Source organism: Pollicipes pollicipes, unplaced genomic scaffold, assembly GCF_011947565.3.
Source record: "Pollicipes pollicipes isolate AB1234 unplaced genomic scaffold, Ppol_2.1 Scaffold_4002;HRSCAF=4701_pilon_pilon_pilon, whole genome shotgun sequence".
NCBI classification, from domain to species: Eukaryota; Metazoa; Arthropoda; class Thecostraca; order Pollicipedomorpha; family Pollicipedidae; genus Pollicipes; species Pollicipes pollicipes.
Genome location: NW_023596420.1, coordinates 17,979,367 through 18,006,752, shown reverse-complemented (window position 1 = coordinate 18,006,752; position 27,386 = coordinate 17,979,367). Strand labels below are relative to the sequence as shown.

The following is a 27,386-nucleotide window of genomic DNA, read 5'->3' as shown; positions in this document are numbered from 1 at the left end:
TAATGGCGGCAGTGGTTCAACAAGCTTTAATTAAAAGCTTAACATCTATGCATATTCCCTCCCGCCGCTGACATTTGCTGTAAATAAAGGAGATGAGACATTTATATATATATATATATATATATTATATATATATATATATATATATCGAACAGCAGCGTGCTCTAATACAAAAGCCGTGGTTGCCAGACAACATGGCTGACGGTTGATCGCCGCTCCCTGATGCTGCCACCCGCTGAATAAGCAAATAAGCGGTAACCGGCGATGACGCGTTATTACGCGGAGCGCTGACTGGGGTTTCAGAGATCCAGCAGCGGTGCGGATGGCAGCGAGCCAGACGCTCACCACCGACACCACGACTGGAGAAAACCCATCGTCCCGAAGAGCACAGTCGTCATAGCAGGAAAACGGTGAGTTTGACTGCGTCAGAGATGGCTGGGGAGAGGGGGGCGTGCGGAGGGTATTTGAGAGAACGCAGACCGTCTTGGAGGATTTCCAGCGAATACCTATATCAAATGAGAAATCTGAGCCTTTTTCAGTTGAAGACCCTGGAACCCGTTTCGTACGTGTCTAATCTAACACGCTAGCACATACGTGTAATGTTTAATTTACGCCCGAATGCGGTGCTGGTGACCTTACAGATGGCAGCGGGTGTGCCTTGCTTTTTAAAATTGGCTACGTTTGAGCCAATTCGGAGCCAACTTAAATTGACAGTGTCTGTAAATAATGTAGTATTATCGCGTGATTGTCGCCGCCGTCTGCCAATTGAAGATACCTTCAGGACTGTGACCAGAGAGCCATCTGTTTACTCGCACGTCCCACTCCAGCAGGCACCAGCCAGTTACTCGCACGTCCCACTCCAGCAGGCACAAGCTAGTTACTCGCACGTCCCACTCCAGCAGGCACCAGCCAGTTACTCGCACGTCCGACTCCAGCAGGCACAAGCCAGTTACTCGCACGTCCCACTCCAGCAGGCACAAGCCAGTTACTCGCACGTCCCACTCCAGCAGGCACAAGCCAGTTACTCGCACGTCCCACTCCGGCAGGCGCAAGCTAGTTACGCCCACCTCGTGCTCAATAGGAGCTTTTCAAAACCTACGAAACTGTTCGAAACGAATTGATGCTGTGCGCATTGCATGCAGAATTGTGAAAGTGTCCAACAGAAATGGGTGAGATCGTCGTTTCGATAGATCTGTCGATGCTATTTACAATGATGCAACCTCGTTCTGCCTCAGCTACTAGCTTTATGAAATGCGCACGCTATTCAAAGTTGTGCCGCCCACCGTGTGACGGACTCTTTCGCTGGTGCTGCAGTCACGACGTGATACGAATGTCCATCGCCTCAGGTACCTACATGATGGCGTCAAGAAGCGAGATATGCCTGTTGTGGCATGATACGCACAAGAACCGAGCAGCTAGACGTTGGCAAGGTGCAACGGACATTGCCGTGGGCACGTGTGCAAAAAACAGGCATGCCCGGTAACAATTACCATCAGGTAAGTGGCTGATGGTTGGGAAGATTGACTTGAAACGTGGTACGCAATGCGTGCAAAGCAATACACATTTGGACGATTTTAAATATGAGCTCCTAATTTCAACATTACCGGGCTATTTCTCTGGCTTGCTGCTAATGAAACTTGATAGCAATGTTGTATACAAAGGAGCGGATATATTAGACCAACCGAAACAAACACCTTTCTACAAAATCACCGGCAAAGCAGGCTTGCCAAGTTTTCACGAATTTTAGAATAAGTCGGACATCTAGAGACATGCGCCTCATTCGGGCCTGCAGTTGTTCGTCGTCGAAGCTTCGGGCAGTGATCTTCAGTGGCGCAGTCAGGGGGCGGGGTCAATGGGGGTCATATCCCTCCCCTTACTGGGAGCCAAACAGGCCCCTCTGGCGTCAAAGCAGTCCCTCGGGAGCCAAAGGGACCAGTGGGCCCCCAGAGGACGGGGCCGAAGTCCCCACTATTTTGATCATGTAAAACGGACATACATCGCTTCACATTCCCCGAAACAGTGCTAGAACAAATTAAGAATACTTTTTAGATAACAAACATGGGTCAAATGTACAAGAAAGCTTACTTAACGTGTGCTATTCGCTTGATCCCTTAAAGAGTCCCCTACCGGCCTATTAATGGCCTCAGTATACCTTCGGGAAGACCTCTTCCCGGCTTGTTATAAAGTCCTGCAGTCCCGTGCTGGCCTTGCTGGCCACGAGAAGAACTCCCGCCGGCTTGTTGAAGTACCGCGCTGGAGTGTGAAGGAGCTCCTGCACGTCCATAATGATGCGGTTACCAGCCTGTGAAGGCCACCCGTCGCTTCGGAAGGAGGATTTTTGTTGCCAAACACGGCTCCTTATCACCACAGTAGGCCGGTTCAAAACCCGCCAGTGTCCTCACCGTCAAGCGGGGGCGTTTTTACAGGCTGGCAGAATAACTCTCCATAGGCCAACAGGGCCCCTTCATAGGCCGGTATGGGCCTTCTCCAAACAAACAGTGGGTTCAACAGGCTAACAGGTACCCCTGAACATGCCATCGTGGGCTCGGCTTCTCTCTAAAATGGCCCTGCTAACCTGTGAGAAATATCCATCAGGTTAGCAGAAGCTTTCTTACTAGCAAGCAGAGACTGGTTAAAAAAGCACCCCTATTGGCCAGAAGAACTCTTTGTCGATTTGTAAAGGGGCCTACTGAAGTGTAACACGCCTACAAGCAGAGTCCAGGGTCCCTTCAAAATATGGCAGGGGCCCTTAAAAACAATGGGCTTTCAACAAGCTAGCGGGGCCCTAAAACCTCATTTAGGGGGCCCTGCTTGGCAAGAAAGGTACCCTTGCCGACCTGCAAGAGGCATCTGTCGGCCTGTAGAGGCAGCCCTCTGCCGACTTGCAACTTGGTTCTCTGCTGGATTGCATCCTGAAGGTGAATGATCCCTCTCCGGCCCTCAGACCCAGAGGTGCCCTCACCTTCGCGACAAAGGAACTTCCTGGCATCCGGTCGTCCGTGTCCTGTAACGGCCTTCCTGCGTGCCGGGAAAGGGATCCTAAATAAGTAGACACGCATGCATGCAAATTTATTGTTTTCCGTCGTTTAGCACGAACTCATGTGCTTCCTCCTCGTCCGATGAACATGGCGAGATTTCGTAACATCGCAAATACAAGGCGACCACAGCTGCAAGCGTACGCCTCCGCAGGAAGGATGGCTGTGCGATGTCTGGGCTTATAAAAGTGATACATTTGTAGGGAGGCTGAGAGTCTGCCGCAGGTCCGTCGTCCTACCCGCTCAGCCCAGATCTTCCGAGTGCATCCGAGACTGGCCTAGCCATGATGGCGCGCTCTGCAGGTTAGGTCATGAGACATACGTGGCGATTTGTTTAACGAAGAAAATCCCGAGGAAACCAATTCCTTTCCTAAGAAAACAAAACTACCGTAGGATACCAGTTGATCGCATGCTATTAGGTCCATCGGCAATGGTGAGTCCCTGAAATCAGCTGACACCGAATCAAAATTCAAAACGGTCGAAAACTTCGGTACCTGGCTCCACACCGGGGTGGGATGTGATCTAGCCACAACAGCCATCGTTGTACGCCAACATATGCTAACCACACGCACATTCCCCTCTCACATCGGCTACGTGGCCCGCCTGATCCGACTCCCCCCCCCCCCCCCTCCTGGACGAAAACCTGGGTACGCCACCTGTGATGCCTCGCATTAACGCTATGGAAGTAATTGGTCAGGTACCTCCACGCCGCTCAGGCGGGTTGTCGGTTCGCTGGTGTCAAAGGTTCATTATAGCCAGCACACCCTTCCAGGCGGTCGTGGAGGAGCCAGCAGCCGCAGGAATGGCTGAGGCGAGGCGAGGAGTCATCCAGCCGTCGGAAAACCCCCACGTCCTCACCACATCATCCTGACGTGCACCGACTCGCTGGCTGGGCCCCAGCTGCTGAACCTTGCCATTGACTTCCAGCATATGCTTCTCGCTCCGCTGGTCTAGTCACAGAGGTGGCCTTGACTTCCAGCACATGCTCCTCACTCAAAAGGTCTGGTCCCAGAGGTATCTTTTACTTCCAGCACATGTTTCTCATACAGAGGGTCTGGTCACGGGGGCGTAGCCTTTGTGTGAGAGGCAGGCTTACGCCGTCCCAGCCCAGAGCGGCTACACTGCACTCCGAAGAAAGCAAACACCACTCTCCTCGCCACTGCCAGGCTCAGGTTCTGTGCTTCCTTCCCCGGCTGTCAGCGAGCTGCTCTCTGGGCCAGCCCTTCACATCGCTCAGCTCGTGCGGCGGACGGTGATGCGGGTGACATCTCTCGGCGACCCACCCCGTCTGACGCGCTCCATGACCGATGTAAAGCATGGACATAACCACTGCAGAGGAGACTGGAGGACATTTCCCCTCAATTTTCCCACATTTTTTGTCCCGTCAATTTTGCCTAAATAGTGCAAGTCTTGCGACGTTTTTCTTCACTTAGAAATACTATTTCCAAGTTAGGCCGTCCTCCAGATTCATTTTGGCTCCCACTATTGTTCTGTCTCCCAAATTTCAGATCTGGCTACACTCTTGGTGCGAAGAAAGCGAGGAGCTCGGGCGGCTGGCTGCAGCAGGGCTTTCACTGCGGTTGGCTCCGAAGGCTAGACCTCAAGGGACTGATGCAGTTTGTCGCACTTAAGCTTTGTATTTTCGACCATGGGACTTGTGCATGTAGTGCTTAGTGTGCGACAGACGACAGAGCTTTTCCTTTGCTTTCAGGTATGTATTTTTACATCCCATCGTTTCTCTTATAGATGCGCTTTTTGTTGCCTTCCACGACAGGAGTTTTCTTCATTTCAGACTTACCTTGGCTTGACATCCCCGTAACTCAGTCCAAAAGGCGGACATTCCCAAACGGGGAATTCTTCCTGAGGGAAAATCCCAACGATGATCTCTGAAGGGGTGGGGGTGCAATGTAGCCATATTATGCTTGACTCCAGAAAGATGGCCGTCCAGGCGGCGCCAACAGGTGGGCGCCGATTGGAAGTTGATGTCACATACCCAGCCATGCATCCCACGGTCTGAGGTAAACATGCCTGCTACAGTAGCCAAGAACGGGACAGCGTCTCCACTGATACGGAGCGCTCAAGCACGAGCGAAATAGTGAGAGGTCAGTTTTGTGATTAAATCCGTGTTGTCCGAATACAAGCACCGTGTAGAACACTTTTTTTGATTTGTCACGTGTTTATATGATATTGTTCACAATAAGAGGACAAATATGCGTGGCTTCTGCTCAATGATTTGTGCTGTTAAGTGCGAGAGACTCATCATTGTATCCATCCTCAGGGGTAAGTGGACCTTGAAAGGCTGAGACACGCTGCAGTAGAGCACTGCACACCTGACCACTGGGAAGTCAGCTGGTATGTGGACCCGTGCCCCAGAGCCAGCGTCCGATTATTGGCTCGGCAGAGACAGACATCTGGCAGCTGTCCGTGAGAGGATGGGGCAGGCGGGCTGTGTCGTCCTATTAAATGGTGCTTTAAAGCGAGTGTCCCACAGTTGTACGGTGGTTTGAAATGCAATAGCGATCTTGAAGCTCGTTCGGTGCAGTTCACAGCTCTACCTTCTTAAGACACAAGCCCCTCTAGTTTTTTAGCTATACGCCCGCGAAGGTGTGCGGACGATTTCGAGGAAGCTATTCCCAGGTTACCCAGGCATCTATGACACCATAATAAAATCATTAAAATACTGCCATTTCATAAGCCATGCAGCGATCAAACCCAAGGATGTAATTGTCGAGTCGTTCATATCTGGGAATCGTGAGCACGACTTCCAGATATAGCGGCCGTCAACCGGCCCTCAGTCAATGTTGTCCGAGGTACGATGATGTTATCAAACAATGACGTGTTGAATAATTTTTTTACGAAACAGGGAAATTGTGTTGTGTGGAGCAGTCTTTTCCATTCAAAAGTTAACCAGCAGTTATTAGTGGGTTGATTTCATCCTGTCTGATGTTTGATTCAAACTCTTCAAAGCAGCTGATGGTTACAGAAAGGTAACAAGATGTGTTTTCGGGAGGGGGCGTGTTTTTCTTTGGCGCCGGATGGGCCACAGTATGTGCTTGTCAGCGTGTGCCGCTGCTTTATACGGCCAAAGCACCAAAATTGCTCGATTCTTTTTTTTCAAAACTGCACGGCGCCCAGATCGCACCGACTTCAATGGAGGTTCAGTCCCTAGTGGTGGTTCAAATTACATCAACCCCAGTGGTGGTTCAGGCCCCAGTGGTGGCTCAGATCGTACCGATCATGGTGGAGGCTCGGGCCCCAGAGGTGGTTCGGATCGCACCGATCTCAGTGGAGATTCCCTCCATGCAGCTATGCCGCAGGTACAGCGCCGATAACTGTGCACGGCACCCGTCGCCTGCACAGGGTCAGGGCGCCATCTCACCTAGTTTGACGAAATACGGAAAGCAGAACAAAACAGGACAGACGTTTATCATGGAAAGTTTCTGAGGTAAATCCGTGACATTCATACGCTAGGAAATCATGGAAGTATCCGATAAGTACTGTGTGTTTTATTGCATGAAATTTAAGACACCGAAAGGCGTAACATCTTGAAGGAAGATGCGCCTTGCTATGAAGAGAGTTGCAATGACCCATATCCCTTAATATCTCGACCTGAGGATTTTTGCGGGCAACTTGCGGTGAACCTACTCAACTTGGTCAGCATTTCGTACGCCGACTTTTTTCTTTTGCGTTGGAACGACATTAATCTCATTACCATGGAACCATGCAGTTATGCTCGTTTAAGTTGTATATAAAATGAATGGGCCGAAAAGAATGCGCAAATGTAAGGGTGGTTAGCACACCCGCACAATACCCCTCGATCCGCGATAATTTATGCCGGATGCACCTCTGCGTCCAAGTTACCACCCCCATTAGTCAGCAGGTTTGACATTGGCGACGTTGCACAACCAAACTGAAAAATTAACAAGGCGCGCACGTTCTGCCGCGATAGCGTCTGGCGGTGGCGCCGAGGCCGCGCCGCCGCCGGACGGGGCCACCACCAGCTCTCGAAGATCTCGGCGGTAGGTAACGGCCCGGCGATGGCCCCGCCCCCGCCTCCGCGTCGGCCAATGGTGGCGCTGCGCCCCTCTCAGTTCTAGGAAGTCCCGCCTCTTGCTGCGTGGGCCGGCCGGGCCGCATTCCTCGGCAGCTGTTGGAGTCGCTTCCGGTGCCGCTGTGGCGCGCGAGCCGGGAGGCGGTGGCGGCCGCCGCGGCGCGGGAGTTGGCACGGGCGGCGACAGGGAAATAGTGCGTCGGGCCACGCCGCCCACCGGTGGCACACGGGCCCGGGCGTGACCACGACTGGGGTCAGTGTCGTGACACCAGCATGTTCTGAGAAGGCGGAGCTGGTTTTATTTTTTGCGTACAATAATGGCATCCGAGGGAATTGGAGGCCAGTGCTGCTATATCCGAACTGGAGCAACCGCATATGTGCGGTTACGCCGCCTGACCCTGGGGGCGGGTCTTTACCCCGGGTGTTGAGGAGAGCGCAGCTTCTCTGTATGAAGGCGGTCGGCTTTCGACACAAGTTTATTTGATTTCGGATTTGGGCATCTCGGGTCACGTTTCAGGACAGCGGTCTGGATTTATGGGCGACGGTGCGACGGTGGTCGGATTGCCTCGTACCTGGATTCCGCGTCTGCCCTAACCTGCCCTTGTCCCGAGACCGGGGTAATTAATACAGATTGTGCGTCACGGGCTGGCTGGGTCCGATCGCCCGTCATCCGTCCCATCCCTGGCGCCCGGTCCTTATCAAAGCACCCGTGGTGGAGTTATAAACGGGTGAACAACAATGCGACCCGCATCACGCGGCAACTGAAGCAGAAAGCTCGTGACACACCAAAGGTAGCCGTCGCGCCCTTTATTGGCGGACTGAGCGTGGAATTCGGTGCTTGTGTGTCGGACGCGGCTCCTTTGGGCCCGGCGCCGCGGCCCGCCAGGCGGCGCCGATGCGCCACTCTGCGCGGCGCTTCGCCACCTTTGTGGCGGCCGCGCGCGTTATGAATGGGCCGGCGCGGGCGGGCGCGCGCGCGCGGCGGCCAGCCGCCGGCGCCGCTCGGCACGCCCGGAATGCAGCGGCGACCGACTGCAGCGGCCGACTGCAGCGGCCGGCCGGCCGTTCGGCCGCTAATTCATGACCCATTTGTCGCCAATCAAATTGCGCCGCCTGTGCCCGGTGAACGTGCGATGGCGCACGGCGCGGTGCCGCGGGGTGCAGTCGTCCGCTGCCGTGTGCTGCCGTCCGCTGATGTCCGCTGCCGTCCGCTGTTGTCATCTGCCGTCCGCTGCACGCCACGCCGCGGCCGGCCGGTGTAGCGGCTCTCGGCTGCTCAGGCAATGCAAAACTGCATCAGCACGTGCGATAGCATGATAACCATGTGCTTCACGGCGGAGGTGCGCGCTTTGACGAACTCGTCGCGCCGGTGGAGCCGTGGCTTCGATCAAGTCTCCGTCCCCAGAATCAAACCGGAAAAGGGATGAAAGGCAGGGGTGAAAGGCAGGCGCACCATATTGCCTCAGCAGTTGAGTGCGTTGATAAGTCCCAACGACACACAAATTTGGCGCCTTATGCTTCCTTTCCCCAGATCCTTAGCGGCTTTCTGCGAACCACGATTGGTCAGAAAAATCAACTCCACCAAAAAATCGCCTAATCGATTTGATAACTGAATATCAGTTAATCTGCACCACTCTTTGAATTGCTTGCTGGTCTGCTCTCGCATCGGAGACCATCGTGTCCTATGGTTTCTCTCAAGTTCTGAATTTTGGGCGCAAATCTGACCGGTCATGTTTAGCTAGCTTGAATCATATTTAACGACACGTGAATGGGGACTCAGTAAGGGACATACATCCACACAATACCTGAATGGATGCGTGACCTCAACCCCGAAACGTCTTGAAAATTCATAAATATAGACATAAAATATGCTGCACTGAAAGGCATTGATTCCGCCACAAAAGACCATTTTTTCTTCAAGTCCTTTTCTCAGAATGAAGCAAATTTGGGATTTCCCGGATCTACGTTTTGGCTGAGATCACTGTAGTTGGAAAATCTCCAGAGATTTCATTGAGCCATTTGACTCGCTCGCTGAATATTAAGTCTCCATGGGGATTAACTCTCTAGTGATCTCCCTGGGGATTAAGTTTCCAGTGAGATCACAAGTTACAAAACGTATGGCCGTTTTTGGCTGCCTCGTTCTAACACTGCTGGAGTCGTCTAGATGGCGCAAGTGATGGGCAGGAATGCACTGACGCGATGCCTTATGGATGCGACCGGGGAAAGGAGCTTACATTCCAAACCACCAAACCACCAAACTTTGGAATGTAAGTTGATAATCTTCCTCATACTGCCCGTTAGGCAGCGTGCCAATAATTCCCTGCTTCACATCTGTACCATCGAAATGAGTCAGACAGCATTTTTTTTTTGTTGAGACTACACCGATATCGTTTCCGACATCGCTGCCACACTGCAAGCCGTTCAAAATTTTGCATCTGATATATGTTTTCCTCAAAGATATAATACGTATTTGGCTTCGTCAGCATGTGCTCAAGACGTGCAGTGCTTACTCATCACAGTTCTCTTTAAACATTTACAAGCCCTGAACAAGAAAACTGCTATCATTGATGTATTTTCTGCTCCAAGGCATTTTGCCTATCGAAAAATAGTGTTTCAGCTAAATGCATAGGCGGTAAACACGGAATCGGGTGGGGTCAATTTGGCCCCCCAAGCGTTTTCCGGAATAATTTCCGAACGTGCGAAATTTCCCACAGTTGTAGATAATTGAATAGCACATCGTCTAATGTTAAAAATTTGGATGCACCTTGTAAGGTGCATCCTTTGCCCTACGACAGGTCAAAATCCGGACATGGATTCATCGAAGACAGTTTCTAGGGAATCGTTCAATCTGATGCAACAACGGGGTGCTAGATGAGGCCATACATGTCTAAGATAGTTGCTCAGGCAACAGAACAATTTAATCAGCAAATTCTATTGACCTAGATTCTGGTATGAAGGTCAGATCAAGGGCAAACCATCTGTTTTTTACTCTAGAGCTTGTATTGGGTGACTTATGGCGTTCATTTTAAATCTATTGATAACAGAAACCGCATTATGCATCTTACACGGACTTCTTAAAGGTCAAGATAGGTCACTGAACTAAAATTACCAGTCGACCCAGGTCAAATTTTGTTTTAGGAACATACTGTATAGCGTAATCACTGGCGCTCATTCATATACAAAAATCAAAGCAGTCTTGTGTGCTTTTGGCCGCCATAACCTTCAAGCGGTCAAACAAGGTCACTGACCTAAAACGACCACCTGTGACCTCTTGCTAAGAACAGGTATATAGGTGCACGATGGTTGCGTGAGAAGGTCTGGGGGCACTTTGGACACCAATATGGGGTTTGACCTCGTTTGAGCTTATTTGACCCAAAGTGATCACCAAGGAACCTCAAATTTTGACACAAGTGATTCTTGTACACATCAACACACCCTGTGAAATTGGTGCCTCTAGCTCCCTTAGTTTCTAAGATTACACGGGGTCAAATTGACCCTCACCCGAGCGGAGGGTATTTAACCGGCCACCCGGGCGACTCTTAAAACATGTTAAAACCTTCAAAGTGTCATGACGTGTCTCTTCACACTGTAGTAATTAAGCGAATGTCTTTTTACTTGGCCCCTATGGGAGGCGGGCGGGAGGTAGCTGTGCTGCCATTATGAGTGCTTTGGTCCGTAACCTTTCGGCCAAACACCAAGTTCAAAAGTGACAACATTTTGGCATTTCCTGACTTCTTTTGGGCTGAAATTTTTTGTGCAATCGGAATTTTCCACGGATTCTAGGACAGGAAGGCATCGATGTTCTTCGGTGAGCTTTGCCCTCTGGACGCAAGGATCCCACTTTTTTGCGTTGTCACAAGAACGAACGGAAGATTCCGATTCTCGGAAGCAGTTTTCTGCCTCGACAAATCACGGATGTCTGTGAATGGATCGTTAATTTGTCCGCTGTTCAGCACGTTGCGTCTCCCGCCGTATCCCTATGAACTGAAACACTGTCATAATGAATATACCACCAGGTGGTTTCCGCCTCCCGTTGGGCCCGTGCTAAATGTCCATGTCCGTCCATGACAGGAGCCTTCCAGAATTATCGTAACGTAAATAGACAATTCCTAGCCTGACTTATGCCTGGTTCCCAAGATTTCTTCCCGGGAACCGGTTCCTGGTTCCTGGTTCCGGAACCAGGAAGAACCCAGGAACCAGTCTGGCAATAAGTCGAAAGATCCAGTAAGAACCAGGATCCAGCTTGACAATAAGTCGAAAGATCCAGCAAGAACCAGGATCCAGCATGACAATAAGCCAAAAGATCCAAGAACCAAGATCCAGCCTGACATTAAGACGAAATATCCAGCAAGAACCAAGATCCAGCTTGGATCGGGCATAGGGACCCAACAAGAACCAAGATCCAGCCTGGAATTATGTTGAGGGATCCAGCAAGAACCAAGACCCAGCCTGGAATATGCATAGTGATTCAGCAAGAACCAAGATCCAGCTCAGGCTTAAGGTGAAGATTCAATTTCAGCAAGAACCAAGATCCATTCCAAAATTATGTTCAGGAGCCACCAAGAAGCAGAATCTTACCAGGATTTCTTCACAGCAGTCGCCGCTTACACTCTCCACTTTTTCAGGTCCAGCAGTGTATACTGTTCTTAATGTAAATTAATAGAATTAAGTCTGTGAACATTGCTGGTTACCTGCTCAGGCTGTTCCTCATATACCATAAAACAAATCTGCTGTTCTTCAATGTTCATAACACTACAAATTCAGAGGAACATCAATAGCTCGTCAAAACACAGGTAGGATGCAGACCAGCTAGGTCTGCAACTGGGCCGTTAGCTGCCTAATGTTAGCCTGAAAGAAAAGGCCCGCTCTTCCATGCGGACATCACGGAAATAATGACATACATATATCAGTTTACATAAGAACAGCACAAAATGATTATCAAATCACGTAACAACCACCCACGGCACTTCGCACACCAATGTGGCGCCCCCGCGCGTCACTCATCAAGGCCGCAGATAGGGAAGCTAGTATCACATGTTTCATTTATCTAAAACCCAAAGGGAATATGACGTCAAGGAACGAAGGCTGCTGGTGGGGAGGTTACTTCGTGTGAGAATGCGGGACGACGGTTCTATTTTATTGACTTCTTATTGCTCGCACCAAAAAAACACACCATCTAACCTGTCATGATCAATTAAATCATACACAACAATGTCGGACAGAAGCAAAGTTTGTATGTGTTGAAATGCAGCTTCTGATGATAAAAATGCACTTTGGACACATGATATCCCGAAAAGCTTGAGACGCGGCTGAAAAGAAGGGAGTGGAACTTTCAGATGATTTTTTCCAAGAATATGTTAGCATTTTGCACGGTTCTTCTAAATATTCTATTCCAAATATTCGAAAATATTCCATTTTGTTCTGTTTATTCTTCTAGGCATATCGGAGGTGACTAAGAGGTAGGCAAATTAAGCAACCATGTGTATATATGTATATATGTATATATATATATATATATATATATAGGTTTATATATATATGTATATATATATTATAGGTATATATATATACATATATATTTACATAAATAAATAAATTTGTATATATATACATGTATAACTATCTAGTAGTGGTATGGAACAAATATTGATCAGCTGATAAGACTGCGTTTTTCCGAAGATGAAGCTCAGCTGTCGTGGTTTCCATGGCGATGTGGAACGGCGACGCGCTGCTAGTGTGCGGTCGGTGTGAGGTGTGAAATCTGCGGTTTGGGGGAGGTGGGGTGAAATTGCGTCCGATTTTAACGGAATATATGCATTGTGTTAATAGCTTGGAATGTTTCCTCTGTCTGTCTGCCAGTTACCACCATATTCTACAGGAACGTGCCCGCCAAATAAACTTATGGGACTAATGGTATGGAGATTTGGCAAACAAAGGGATCATTACTGTTCTTCGTGAAAAAATCGCGATAACGAGGAACCGGGCTGGATGTTACCGGGGTCTGCGATTGTGTCAAAAGTGATTGGAACCAGGGCCTGGCATTAGCAGGCAAGAGGTAAAGAATGTACGTCAGCTCTGGCTGAGACATAGGTACTTATAACATGGATTACCAAGAAGCAAGCAAGTTGCTTGGTTACGTAAATTGACCATACATATATATATATATATATATATATATATATATATATATATATGTATATATAATACCAAAAAAACACCTAATATCACAGATTACCATTAAAGCTCAGCAATAATTTTTTACACATGCCCAGCCCACCTACAGACCAAAGTTAGTCCCACATTGATGCTTTATCATGCACATAATGAATCTATATCTGCCTGAGCCTTGTGCGCAGGCTTCTGGAAAAGCTGCACTGTTGTTACGGAGTCAGGACATGCCGTTTATTTTGACTTGTCTGTGATGTACTGATCTGCTTTTTTAGAGCAAAGTATTTGGGTTATGCAGGATGACCTTTTTAGGCCAATTTCTCCAAAGTCCCAAGACTGTCAGAGTACTCCATATTCTGACCTCATGAGTCTAGTGTTGGTAAAATAACTAGTGTGAACTGTGAGACATGGTGTTAAGTATTCATGGCATGTTGGTATTTCTGTTGCTTTCCAAAGAGCTTATGGGAACCTGGGGCTGGCATTGACAGAAAAACAGGGGAAACCGGGAGCTGAAGCCAGTGCTCACAAAGTGGCTGATGGGAACCAAGATACAGGTCTTGTGTTGTTGAAAGAAACAGTAGGCACCAAGGTCTAGGGTTTTGTTTTGTGCAAGAACCAATGGAAACCAGGATGCAGCATAATGCTTTGTCAAAAGATCCAGTGAGAACCAGGATCCAGCGTCTTGTTTTGGTGAAAGAACTAGTGAGAACCAAGATCCAGGGACTTGTTTTGTCGAAGGAACCAATGGGAACCAAGATCCAGGGTTTTACTTTGTCGAAAGATCCAGTGGAAACCAGGATTCAGGGTCTCGTTTTATCAAAAGAACCAGTGGGAACCAAGATCCAGCATCTTGTTTTGTCGAAAGATCCAGTGGGGACCAGGATCCAGCATCTTGTTTTGTCGAAAGAACCAGTGGGAACCAGGAGCTAATAGTAGGAACCAGGCACATGCCTGCTCCTAGCAAAGGTACGGTACAAAATAACTCGGAAGAGCAATCGATGGCGTCTACACCATAGCCAAAACAGCTTTTCACTGGTCCCTATCCTCTCAGGATGCGGCACTATTCACTAAAACGCTATCCTAACTAAGAGTTCCCCTCCCGTTACATCGTTTTGCCTTCCGTGGGAACTGTTCTTCAGCGGAAACGGTGCAGCTTGCTTAGTGCAACATTCAGGGCCAACAGCTGGCAACAGAAAATATACGTCACGAATCGGCGAGAGATCCTGCGTATTTAAACGCATGACTTTTTAGCGTAATAGGCTCAAAGACAACATAGTGGCTTCCGATCCTTTCAACAGCGGAGTAATGTGACAACTGAGCTGGATGGCAGCCTCGAGCAGGTCCGTTCCCCCTGATGTGCAACCTATCTGGACTATTACATCAATAGCAATAACGTTTCACGGCAAACCGTTAGTGCATTGTTTCACTTAGGTTGTCAAAGGTCACCGTGGGTGGGGCTGATTGCGATATCCCATTAAGCTGAGTTACACTGGGCTACAAAATATTGGCATGAGCCATTGCGTTTGTTGACTTAACCTTTAGACGTACATGAGTGGATGTCACGCAGTGACATGCATTTGGATGTTAGGCTGCCCGCTAACTCCAGACGACAGATGCGCATAATTCCCGGCGCATGTTAGTGCAACCGTACACCGGGTCCATCCATTACCGAGACAGCTTGCCTCATCCTATCCATATTCTACCTTACGCACTGTGTAATGGCTTGCGGAGCCCCTGCGGTTTCCTAATCAGATAGCGGAGCGACACCCGCTCTCCCGGATGTGGGACGGCGCCCCCCGGCGGCGTCACGCTGACGTCGCGAGCCGGACCTGCGCTGCCGCCGCCGCCGCTAGCGCACCGCACACAGCCCCGGATACCGCGGCGGCCATCATTTATACACCTGTCTTCGTCCGGCGATGGGGCTCGTGATCCTTTGAAATGTTACATCATCGCTCGACGCCATGAATGCCCGGAGCTGGCTCGTCGCCGTGACATGTGGCCTTATCGGCCATAGGACAGGCTCTCCGCGGACGTTGGCGCGCCGGTCCGATGACTTACGCGGCTTGTCGGGTGCTGTCGAGGCCTGTTTAGCCTCGACCGGCGCCCTGCCACGCTGCGGGAACGCCGCCCGTTCTGCGGCCGCGTGCAGTCGTAACGCGGGTCATTCGGGCGTGACCTGGCATACCACAGATCGCACGTGCCTTTAACGAGCGCCGAACGCCACATTCCAGCCATCCGGCGTATGGTGACACCATTAACGCAGCTGGCATTGGTTCAAAGGGGTGTCACGCTCCCCTTTAAGACGGTGGTCGCATTTTAATGTACCTTTGAATATTACCACAGTTCAACCCCTGCGAATTCATCCCTTACATTGGGCTGTGCGTCCAACCGTCTGATATGATTGAGGATGCGGCGAAGAGCGTTATTACGTGGGAGCTAATAGGCCGTGTTCTCTTTCTGGAGTCCACCTGTTGAACACCAAGGCAAGAACAGGGTGAAGAATCAGAAGCCTCATAAGGCATCTCACCGACACGGGGTACATTGCGCAGGTATGATTTCCCGGAGGAGGGGGGAAATGTTCGGAACATTTGGCACGGAAAGATACCGAAATTAGACCTAACTCTCAGTGCTAGAATTGCTCGGGTCGATGTTTGAGTGGCCGCTGTCGCACCTGCTATGCTGCATAGATGACGATGCGTAGTTGCACAATTGGAAATAAACCGGCGAAAAACGCAGTCTTCATCGCGACACCGACTCTGCTCCAATTTGTCAGCGGCTTCGGGGCCTTGCCGGCGGCTGTTTGATGACCGCGATGCCATATGGACCGTTGACGAGAGGCCAGTAGACCCACATTAGCTGTCAGTTGGTGCTACACTAATTATGCGGCTCCGTGTGCTGCGCTGCCGACGGTGGCGCCGGAGCCGGCGGCATACGGAGCCTGGCGGTACAACGGCTGACAAGTCTATAAATAATGGATACGCAGACCACCAGCGAGAGGCGTGCGGCCGATTCCTTTGTTGGAGCACCGTCAGCCTCTTTCCTGATGTATCTGATGACTGGCCTGGAACGCCGAGAATGCGATGCGGCATAGTTCCGACAAGGTGCGCCACAAAAGCGTGAGAAAAAGACGTTGATGGTCGATAACGGTTTGTGGGTCGGATGTCGCTCCTTGTAATTCACCGCAGCGTCGCCAGCGACAGGGCGCCGCGGTACACTGTCACACTCCGAAGGCGCGTGCACGGTGATTGGAAATTGGAGAGTGAGCGCTGCTGGGCTTATTGAGAATCCTATGGTTGAAGGGAGTTTGGAGTTTAATTGCTGACGACTTCATTTATTGTAAACGTTTCTAGTGTGCGAAAAGAATAATTTGTGGCTGAGCCAATGTCTGTCAGCGCTTAGAGCGTATATGGCAAGCCCGAAAAAGTCATGCGGGAAAACTGGCAGCACATGGCCTACCGCATGGCGCAAAATTATTTTCTTGTTCTGGTGTCATAATGTGTACTCTTGCGCAATACATTCTTGCGCACGTTACTGCTCTAAGCTTATCTTATGGATGGCAATACCATCATCTTGCTAATCAATTAAAGGGACCGTTCCACATTCATATGGGGTTTTGGACTGAAATAGCCATCTTAAAAACCTTTCGGTGCTGTTCACAACCCTGCCCTTCCCAAGACCCGAGCCCCTCTAGTTTCTGAGCTACATTCCCGCCAAAATGGGGAAAGGCATGTCGGGGAGAGTATTTCAAAGTAACCCTGGCATTCATGACGTCTTCATAACGGCGTTCAAATCCTGTCATTCCATAAACCATGCAGTGACCAGGGCCAAGAAAAATATGATTATCGTCGTGTTCATATCTGGCGTTCCTGAGCGCGATTCCCAGATATAACGGTGGTCAACTGGCTCTCAATCAGTGTTATGCAAGGTACACTAACCTAATCAAACCTAGACGTATTGGGGAGCATACTCACTAAACAGAGCAATGCGCGGTCTAGAACAGTCTTTTCCACTTACAAGTATGCTAACAGTTATAAGTGAACTTGTTTCGTCCTACTTGATGTCTGGTTCAATGTTTCCAAACATGAAACATGCCCTTTTAGGAATTACTACCTTTACAAACATACGAGCGCGTACATATAACACATGTCGAGCCAAAACCTGTCGGAACACCTGACAACAGTTTCTACCGTTGCCAACTCCATAACAAAGCTATTTCTCGTGAAAGAGTCCAATTACGTGGGTGAGGTGTGTAAACATCTGTACCCTCCGCGTGCGCCGGCGCCGGCGGCCGACCCCGTTTTGTTTCGGGGCGACCGGTGGCGCCAAAACGGCCCACTGATTGATGACAGCGCGATTCTAATCCGGGCCGGGCTTGGGCGGAGCGGTGCTCGGCGCACGCACCGCGCCCGCTGCGTTCCAATCGCATAGCTGACCCGTGAATCAGGCGGGAGCGCGGGCCCCCAGAGCCGCCGCGTCCCGGACCGGCCCGGGTGGCGGTCCGGCCGGTCCGGATGCCGGCGCAGTCTACCTGCTCAGGCGCCAGCTGCCGCGCAGGTCCCCTGATAGGAGCCAATGCCGGCTGTCGTGGTTGATGTCATTGTCCGAGAGGTAGAGTTTGACCGAAGTTCTCGGCTTGTCCAGCGGCATAGTGAACATTGTGTTGTCTGATAGGTCATCTGGCCATACACATACTCCTCGACATTGTCCATGTTCAACTTCCGTTTGTTTCAGCATGTTTGTTCTCCATGATTACAAAGCATAGCTGTGCGCACCACGAAGTTCGACGGTTCGGGGTCTGCTAGCCTTCCATCGAGTTTCGCTGGCTTGCGCCTGGTCACCACCAGTGTTCGCTTCACCGGCCCTCTGATAGTGATGGTCACCGATCTTCAGCGCCTCAAGCTCGAGGACGCTCTGAATGTCATCACGTCGCCTGTACCACCCTTCAGGGCCGGCGATCCCCATCGGGGTTACAATGTGCCTTTCACCGGAAACGGGCGGCGGTGTCAGAGCCCTGGACGTCGTCTGAACCGTTCGCGCGTTATCACCATTCATCGGTGGCGCACCCACATGGCGCGGTGGGCGGAGGTGGCGAGCTGTGCAGCTCTGGGCGGAAATAACAGGAGCTAAACGCCCTCAGCCCTTTCCCAAGCTGCTCTTCTTGGCTTGGACTGTTGGCATAAGGATAAGCGAGCAAGAGTTTTATGACGCTTTTCGCAGCTATCGGGTGTAGTACAGTGAGCCCACATGCAACCACATATATGCAGTGCATGCTATAACGACGGAAGTCAAGCAGCAAAACCCGTATCAAGTGGTAGGTCAGTCCGATTCAAAGCACGTTTGTTCTGTGTCCGTTGGATGTGTCGTCGACATTTCGAACTACTTTCGTGCACTGTCGAGCAACTACAAACACTAGAGGAAAGCGTAGCTCGCTCAAACGGATCGCGGTTGTTGTACGATAGTGATCGATACGGAGCCAACGAAGATTGTCAAACCTCAAAGTATGCCAAAGCCAACCCGCAGCCGGTTACACGACGGTGAGTGTATCGCCTTCAGCACCAACAGGCCACGCCCCACGCAGCCCTGTACGGCCGGCTCGGCTCGCCCTACATCAGACCCGTCACATTGCCAACAGCAGTGAGCCAACCAGCTCCAGTGAGCCGGCGCACAAACTGGTCATCGGTCACTCGATTTCCCAGTTACTGGTTCTCAAGATAGATTACTTGCTCCATACTTTTCCCGATTACTGGAGGAAAGCCTGACATTTTGTGTGTCACGGAGACGTGGCTATCAGATCCTATCACAGGACAGAATGCTGGTGTTCCCGGTTACAGAATGGCTCATCGCGACGGACCGGCTCAGCCAGACCACGGCCGCTCCGCTGTAACCCGAGCCGGTGGTGCTGCCATCCCATGTCGGGAGTACGCAAAAAACACCACGTCAAAGTGAAAAAACACGCGTACGTAAGGATCGTCGGTTTTCATGCGCAGACATAAACAAACCAGCTTAACGCGAGTTAAATTGCTACAAGTGGGTCAGCCCATTCGCCATAGAAGCGACTCTGACACGTCCAGTCCGGCAGCGGCTCTGACGGTATAACAACGTCTCATGACGTAATCAAACGACGGCGTAATGATGCAAATATTTACTCAATGGTGAAATTGGGTCATCTAGAACAGCCTTCTACACTTAAGACCGTATCCATAGCTGCGAGTAGGCCATTTCCATCATATATCATGCCTGCTTCAAAATTTTTAAGTGTGAAACATTTCCTTTCAAAGGGAATGTTTAGCATCTGAATGTATCGAAGCAGGTATCAGGCATGATGAAACAAACTCGCTTAAAATTTCGGTATACTTTAAGTGTAAAAGACTTCTCTAAAAAACAACATTGATCTCTTTAGCAAATATGCTCTTCAATATGTCCTTGTTTGATTGCGTCATGGAACTTCTGTATAACGCTGAGGTGCTGCCAAATTAGCCGTGCAAAATTGCTATCCTCGCACTCACATGTAGCACTTCAACTCTCCGAGAGATGGCAGCGGCGGTGCTGGAAGTGTTCACTGAGCCAAATATCGTTATGTGCTCGTGTTTTGGCTCTTACTCTTGGTGTTCCTGCATTTTTTGCCCGTGAGTTTAGTAAGTTTACTCGCATTCACATGCTCGGTGATGGCACGATTCGTATGCTATTCGATTACAAGTCTTATTTCCGTAATATTTAGCAACCATATCCAAATTATTGTATTATGGACCACAAAACGTTATTCGTGATAGAAATTAGCACACCCCCTTAACGAGAGCCAGTTGGATTGAGAGCCAGTTGTCGTACACTACATTTGAAAATCGCGGTCACGGATGGCAGATATAAACGGCTTTAGCGATTTTGCTATGGTGTCATGCATGTCTGAATGGCCTTGAAGCAGTCTGCACAAAACAGTTTGCGCACCTCCACAGCCGTGTTGCCCAGGAACTAGAGGATTTTAGGTCTATAAAAGGGAAGCGTTACGAACTGCACCGAATGGCCTTCAAGATGGCTATTCCAGTTCAAAAACATGTACAAATGTTGAGCACTCCCTGTAAAGGAAGTGGTCCACCTTTGGGGCATACTGTAAAAGCATACTCTAGTAACACCTCAGGACCAGTTACATCTAACAAGAGCTCTAAGGATTGCAACTGCAGTACCATGAAGGTGCATGAGGATATGCATTTTATTTGTTTTGGAGATCAAGTTACGCTTCCAACGTTTAGTCACAGTACTGGACTTCCTTTTTCTTGGTAGCTCCCGAGCGAAGCCCTAGTCTGCGACAACTGCAGTTGTCGCGACCGTCGCCATTACGACGACGGCAGCACCTGCTGAGGGCCGTCGTCAGCTGTGACGTACCAGAGGTACCAGTTCTGAGCTGTTTCAATCCGCTCATTGCAGGCTGCGGGCTTAAATGTCCTAGTGGGTGACGTCAGCGCGAATGAACGTTTGTGATCAGTACAGCGGGAGGCGAAGGCTGTTTACTGAGAGGCGCATTAGTGCTGAGAGGCGCATTAGTTTAAGTTTGAACCAGTGCGTCACTGTAGGTCATGAAACACTCTGTTTCCCAAAGCAAAAGTGTGCTTCAAAAAAGTCACTGTGCTTAGCGCCGCAGGGGAGAAATGAAATCCGAAGTCAAAAGTTTTGTCAAATTCGCTTGATAATAGTCTCATGTTTGCATATAATTTTCCATGGGAAGAACATCTCAAGCTTTCGTAGCATTTTTTCCACAACCAATTTGATGAGCTAGTGTTTTGCAAACATCACAGAACACACGTTAGAAAAACAAGGAAAACGAAAAGTGTAATTTCTATAGGCAGTGCTAAGCAGGAGGTACCATGGCATCTCTCTCCAGGAGCTGCAATTTGAAATATAAATTGCATTCTATTCAGAAAGATTTCGAAAAACCTGGTGCTGTCGATCAAATCGGACACGTCTGGTTTAGGAATCAATTGAAAGTACAAAAAGGTGGCATAAATCTTTAATGACTCGCGGGCCCGGTGGCGATCCTGTCCCGGATCATCCCCCGTACCGCCGTATACCACCATGCCACGCGGGCAGTAGCGGCGGGCGCGCTCGACATAATAACTTTTCGCCTGTCGGTGGCACGCGGGACCTTCTCGTATCGCACGGCGCGACCAATGATTGCGTGCTTGACTAAGTGTGTGGGCGAAGGAATGGTCGAAAATGTACAAATAAGGTCGCGTTGTTGTCATTTCTTCTTACTGTTTTTATGACGTTATTGTTCTTGAACCGAGTTTTGAACAATAAGCTATTTGTTGGAGTGATTAGTCAATAAAACGAGCTTGAACAAACTTGATCAGCAGTGTAGCCAGGGAGCCAAATTGATCGCACTATGTGGCTCTGTAAAAGCGTGAAACAGCAATAAGAACGTTTTTAGTTGTGCTCAATCTCAATTTCGTCAGTTGGCAGATAACTTTTGCTGTCATCTAACATCGAACGAGCTGGTATCGCTTCTCAACCCATTATTTTTCTTAGCTCCATGCATTATAATACGAAAAATTCGCCATTCTGGCTTAAAGTTATAAGTCTATTGTGTGAAAACCTGAAACCTACACTGAACACGGGGTGGGGGCGGGGGCTGCTGTTTGATTAGGGTAATGCAATCTGGTGTTATAACAACAATACATTTGCTTCCATGACAAATAAACGTTCTGCAGATTTTGTCGTAGATCAGTGCAAAAGCGAAAGCACTTACCAGGAGGCACTCCTCTACGCGTGTATCTGTATGTGTAAGGCGTGAAGGTCGTCTGAATGCCGTTATGGATGTAGCTCAAATTTGATTTCGAGTGCTGCTATCCCAGTGGGAGCGCAGCACACCCCTGTGGGCGTCATATATCTCGAAATCGGCCTGAGGTCAGCAGGTAATTTTGAGAGTCATGAGCCACCGCACAGCTCACACCGCCACCAAGGCCGGCTCCGTGTAATAGTATATTGAGCTTATTATAGGACGGGCGAGACAAAATCGCATCGTAGTGTTTCCGAAACGGTTTGAAAAGACGTTGCCTGGCGACACAATAGAACGGAAAGTGTGATCAGAGGGTAATCACACGAACAGGATGGATAATTTTTTATTTGATGTTTATTAGTGTTAAATGAGGACATGCCTAAACGAAATGTGGTACTGATAGTGATATTGATTTGTCCAGTGATATTGTGGTGGAATTTCAACCCTAGCCTCTGGGACAGAGCCGATGTGGAAGGTCTCAAAAAACTCACAAAAAAGGCTTAACACAATGCTTGAAATAAAATGAACTGCGTAGGCAATGCCAGCAGTCAAACAAGCACATGCCGGTCATTTCGAGCCAAAAAAAAAAACTTTGGTAATTAAGGTGTATTTTTTTAAACTAAATGTTGTCCGAGTTCTGCACATAAATACTTCATGTTGTTGATTCTTCACAAGTACCCACAAGTCTCCAAGTGCAAAAGTCTACAAGCGCCAACAAAAAATGACGTTCAAAAATGCGTAAAAATACTGTAAGTAAAACCAGATTCGTGACAGTGTAAACAACAAAATCAACGGCACAACAGCCGTCTTGGAACGCGGAACCTAGAATTTCATATTTTTGTTCCATAGATATCGGCCGTCGAACCCCGCCTACGACGGTGCGGGACACGTGCCGTTTGAGGGGAGCGGGAGGAACAGCTCTTGTCTGCGATGGTGCGGGACACGTACCGTTTGGAGGGAGCAGGAGGACCAGCTCTCGCCTGCGATGGTGCGGGACACGTACCATTTGAGGTGGGGGGGGGGGGGGGGGGGGGGGGGCGGGAGGAACAGCTCTCGCCTGCGACGGTGCGGGACACGTGCCGTGTGAGGGGAGCGGGAGGAACAGCCCTCGCCTGCGACGGTGCGGGAAACGTGCCGTGGGAGGGGAGCGGGGGATCAGCTCTCGCCTGCGACGGTGCGGGAAACGTGCCGTGGGAGGGGAGCGGGGGATCAGCTCTCGCCTGCGACGGTGCGGGAAACGTGCCGTGGGAGGGGAGCGGGGGATCAGCTCTCGCCTGCGACGGTGCGGGAAACGTGCCGTGGGAGGGGAACGGGAGGAACAACCGGTAAGCAAACACTTGTTATTTATGTGGTTATATATATATATATATATATATATATATATATATATATATATATGTCTGCGTCTCCGACGAGGGATCTGTCTGCATCTCAGGCAAGGGATTTGTCTACGTCTCCGACGAGGGATCTGTCTTTATCTCAGACGAGGGACCTGTCTGCGTCCAAGACGGTGGATCTGTCTGCGTCTCAGACGAAGGATCGAGGCACGAACCAACACCACATAGCGCATACCGAGACAGGGGATTGTCTGCTGTGTGCGCCAGCCAACGGAGTTTCTGGACTAAACGGTGAGAAATTCGTGGCGGGCAGGGCTCTGCCTGGATTGGGTAGTAAACTAGAACCCAATTGATACACAGTGCATTGTCCGTATCCGAACATGCACAGCTGCTTAGGCGCGTTTATTCCAAGCATGTGTTTGCAATCTGTGAATATGAATAGTGGCGCAGAGGAGGGCATTGCTACGCTTAATCTGCATGCGGATACGGTGGCCGAGGGGAAGGGTACTGAGCTTGTAGCATGTTGACGCTGTGTACGACACCCGGGGCGGGTGAATCTGTCACCATGCCCCGCCATCAGCTCAACTGGCAACTGGTCAAACCGGGCCACCCTGACCCCTGCAGCCGCGCCAGAGTGTGGTATGGCACGTAAAATATTCGCAACCTTGTCTGGTAAGCAGGTGGCAGGGTGGCAGGTGGCAGCAGGTGGCAATAGCATCAGCTGACTTGGCAGTGGACCATGGAACACGCAACATAATTTCTGGGAAGCAAGCAAGAAACGGAACCGTGAGGGAGCAGTGGGACATACGGCTGATTTAAAAATTGGCAAGATCGTTGCAAGGCGCTATAGTTTAAGTTTGTCTACTGCGCTGGTGCTGATAAACCGCACCGAAACCCCGCTTATTGTGACTCATTGGGAATATTTCGCTCAGCTGGTTGATCTAACAAGGAAGCTCGATTTCTGTGACAATGCTTGATACAACAGAGTGAAAAGGGAGCGCTAAAAGCTCATCTCGATAGCAAACTCAGTGTTCTTTTCGCAACTGCCTCTCCTGGACGAAAACTGAACTCAGGAATGTGTTAAACTCTTGAGCCTTCTCAAGATCAGTCGTGAATACAGATCCATCCAGGTGGTGTAGATCTTCCATGACTGACCTGTTTTTAAGTCCGCGTATATAGTCTCGGCTTCGTGGTTTATCTTCTATCTGCCAGCACATCGTCATACTTTTACGTTATGTTGTTCCAGTGCTATCATCAATAATTGTCTTATGATTAACGCATTGGTCCTCATATTTCCCCTCAATAGTCTACTACGCTTCGAAATAATGACCGACCTGTTGGCATGGAGGTTGGGTTTCCCACCAGTTTAACAATTTAAAGGACGATTCACTCAAGCGCTGCGCATTTTCTGAAAACAACGCGTTGCCGCCTAGCCGGCTTTCATCCCGACCCGGTCCCGGCGTGCGGGGTGAGCGGAATCGTTGCCCCCTGCCAACCGATCAGGCGGCAGATAACACTACTGACGTGCCGACTAGGAGAGTTTCTGAGTAATTGTCCGCATATTTTCGCACCATTCATTCACAGGCACCGTCCATTCATAAATTGTTTTCGCTCCTCACGCACAATCCACAGCGGATTAGTCTTGCCTCGCCGCCCGCGGACAGAGAAGCGTGTCCCGGAGAAAAAAAAAACGGATGGAGATGGGCGTAGCGTGTCCCAGAGAACAAAACGGATGGGGATGGGCGAAGCGTGTCCCAGAGAACAAAACGGATGGAGATGGGCGTGGCGAGTCCCGGTGAACAAAAACGGATTGGAGGTGGGCGTGGTGTGTCCCAGAGAACACAAACGGATGGAGATAGGCGTAGCGTGTCCCAGATAAAAATAAAGGGATGGAGGGGATAAGAGACGTTAAGTAAGAGAGAGAGGGGGAGAAAGGTGGAGATAGAGTTAGAAGGCATAAGCATGGAGTGGAGGGAGGTACGTGGGATGAGGAGACAATAGTGGAAAGTAGGCGCGTAGTTTGGAAGTGACGGTAGCGGCGAACACTTACTCCGCGTTTTATGGTACAAGCTGTGGTATGCTGCCCTTTCAAAAAGTCGCTGCGGTTTCCTGATATTACCTTAGCTTGAAAATGAGAAGCGTATCGGTGCTGAATGAGATTCTTGCAACAACCGTTGCGTCGAGGGTTCATCCAGTGAGACCTCATTCGTGTTTTTTCTCAAAAGGGCTGTCATTTGGACTGCCAGACAAGCCTTTTAAAACGGCTTCCTTCATTTGGTGTTTTTCACTACCTGTTGCGCTGAAACCTTGGCGTAAAGTTTACTTGTTTGTTGTTTTGAATATGCCGTTTCGTCCCCGACAATATCGTCGTCGTCATTCGCTGGACTAATTCAAGCACGTCTGAATGGTCAGTTTCGTTGAGTGCTTTACATCGAATTTGTGTAGACCTGAAACCGATTGGCTCAATTCCATGAATTTCTGCAATCGGAAATGATACAAAATAGATCGCACAAAATACATGAATCCGGCTAGCGGACCCACGTAAAAGAATGATTCTAAAATGATGGCACACAACGGTATTACCCACACGTTCCATACTTGTTCCCCTCCTTTGTATCGCCTTCAGCTCGCTGATTGGTATGCTCGGTATCGCAATCAGATTTTATAAGGTCGCTTTGTACTGCGGCAGCAGCCAATACCTAGCATTGTCTACACTTCCTTGCTAGTGGGTCACAGTATAAATACTTCACACCTTTCATGCTCGTTTGACTCCAGTATTCGATTGCAGTGCGTGGATTGCTCACTGGTAAACCTTGGATGGCGACCCGAGTAAGGAAAGTTGTTGTTTTTTTAAGGGAAGCGTATCAGCAGCCGAAGATGGAACGTTTTGAAGGCTGTTGACTGATGGGTGACGATGGTCATGATCCACATGTTTGATGCATGTTGATGTCCGCTGGCTTTTCTGCACGGCATCGAATGGTGTCCCAATTGTTGCGATCCGAGCAGGTAGTGATGCATTTTTCCTTAGCACGTCAGCAGCCAAAAATGGGCAGCGTGATTGCTTACCCGTAGTTCACAACGTTTATAATATACATGTTTAATGCTTGTTTTTCTCTTTAAATCTACCATACACAACAATTTCAATAGGCATATATGGATGTAGTCCCTACCTCCCCATTTAGTGAGGGGGAGGGAACTTGGGAAGGCGAAACCTCAGTTCTCGGACAGCCGACGCCCCGCCCCCCCCCCCCCCCGCAACCGATTTCTAGCTGCGTGCCTTATGTAACTTAAAAGTCTTCCATAAAACACTTGACACGTTTGGGCTGCCCTCCCCCCCCCCCCCCTCCGTCCGGTGTGGTACAAGAAAGGTCACTGCAGCGAGTGATCCCTGTAGGTCTGAAATCTGGAACGCACTGGTTACGAACGGTGAGCCAAAGCCCCGCCCCGTAGCTATGCTGGGTCAAACGTAGCGTCCCTAACATATACATTCCGTTGGGGTCAAAGGTGTCAAACAAATACGGGCGCGTTGCTTATGACCAGAGCAAGTCACCGGCATTCGCTTTTTTGTTCTGCACGTTTTTCGAAGGTTCTAACATAATTTGCAACCCAACCTGAGTGTAACAATATGCTGCCCCTCACCCACCTCGCCTTCTCTGGTTATTCTTTCGTTACTCTTCATCAAATCGTTTTCCCCCTCCATGTCTAACGTAATGATCTTTTCCGACTTCTAACCGCTGCGAACGATTAGCGGTTGCCCGAGATCGGGCGAATATGGAGACGGGCCTCCGCGACAACGGGGGAGTCTGCAGAGATGGGCCTCCGCTACAACGGGGGAGTCTGCAGAGACGGGCCTCCGCGACAACGGGGGAGTCTGCAGAGACGGGCCTCCGCGACAACCGGCGAGTCTGCAGAGACGGGCCTCCGCGACAACCGGTGAGTCTGCAGAGACGGGCCTCCGCGACAACCGGTGAGTCTGCAGAGACGGGCCTCCGCGACAACCGGTGAGTCTGCAGAGACGGGCCTCCGCC

At 49.9% G+C, this 27,386-nt stretch overlaps 1 long non-coding RNA gene across 1 annotated transcript; it reads left to right on the top strand.

Annotated features, from left to right (window-relative positions):
• Nucleotides 1-194: 194 nt before the first annotated feature.
• LOC119093319 (uncharacterized) lies at nt 195-27,270 on the top strand. Its single transcript, XR_005093632.1, has 4 exons — nt 195-410; nt 1,347-1,496; nt 23,505-23,649; nt 27,107-27,270. It is a non-coding gene; the product is annotated as an uncharacterized LOC119093319 (long non-coding RNA).
• The last annotated feature ends 116 nt before the right edge of the window (nt 27,271-27,386 follow it).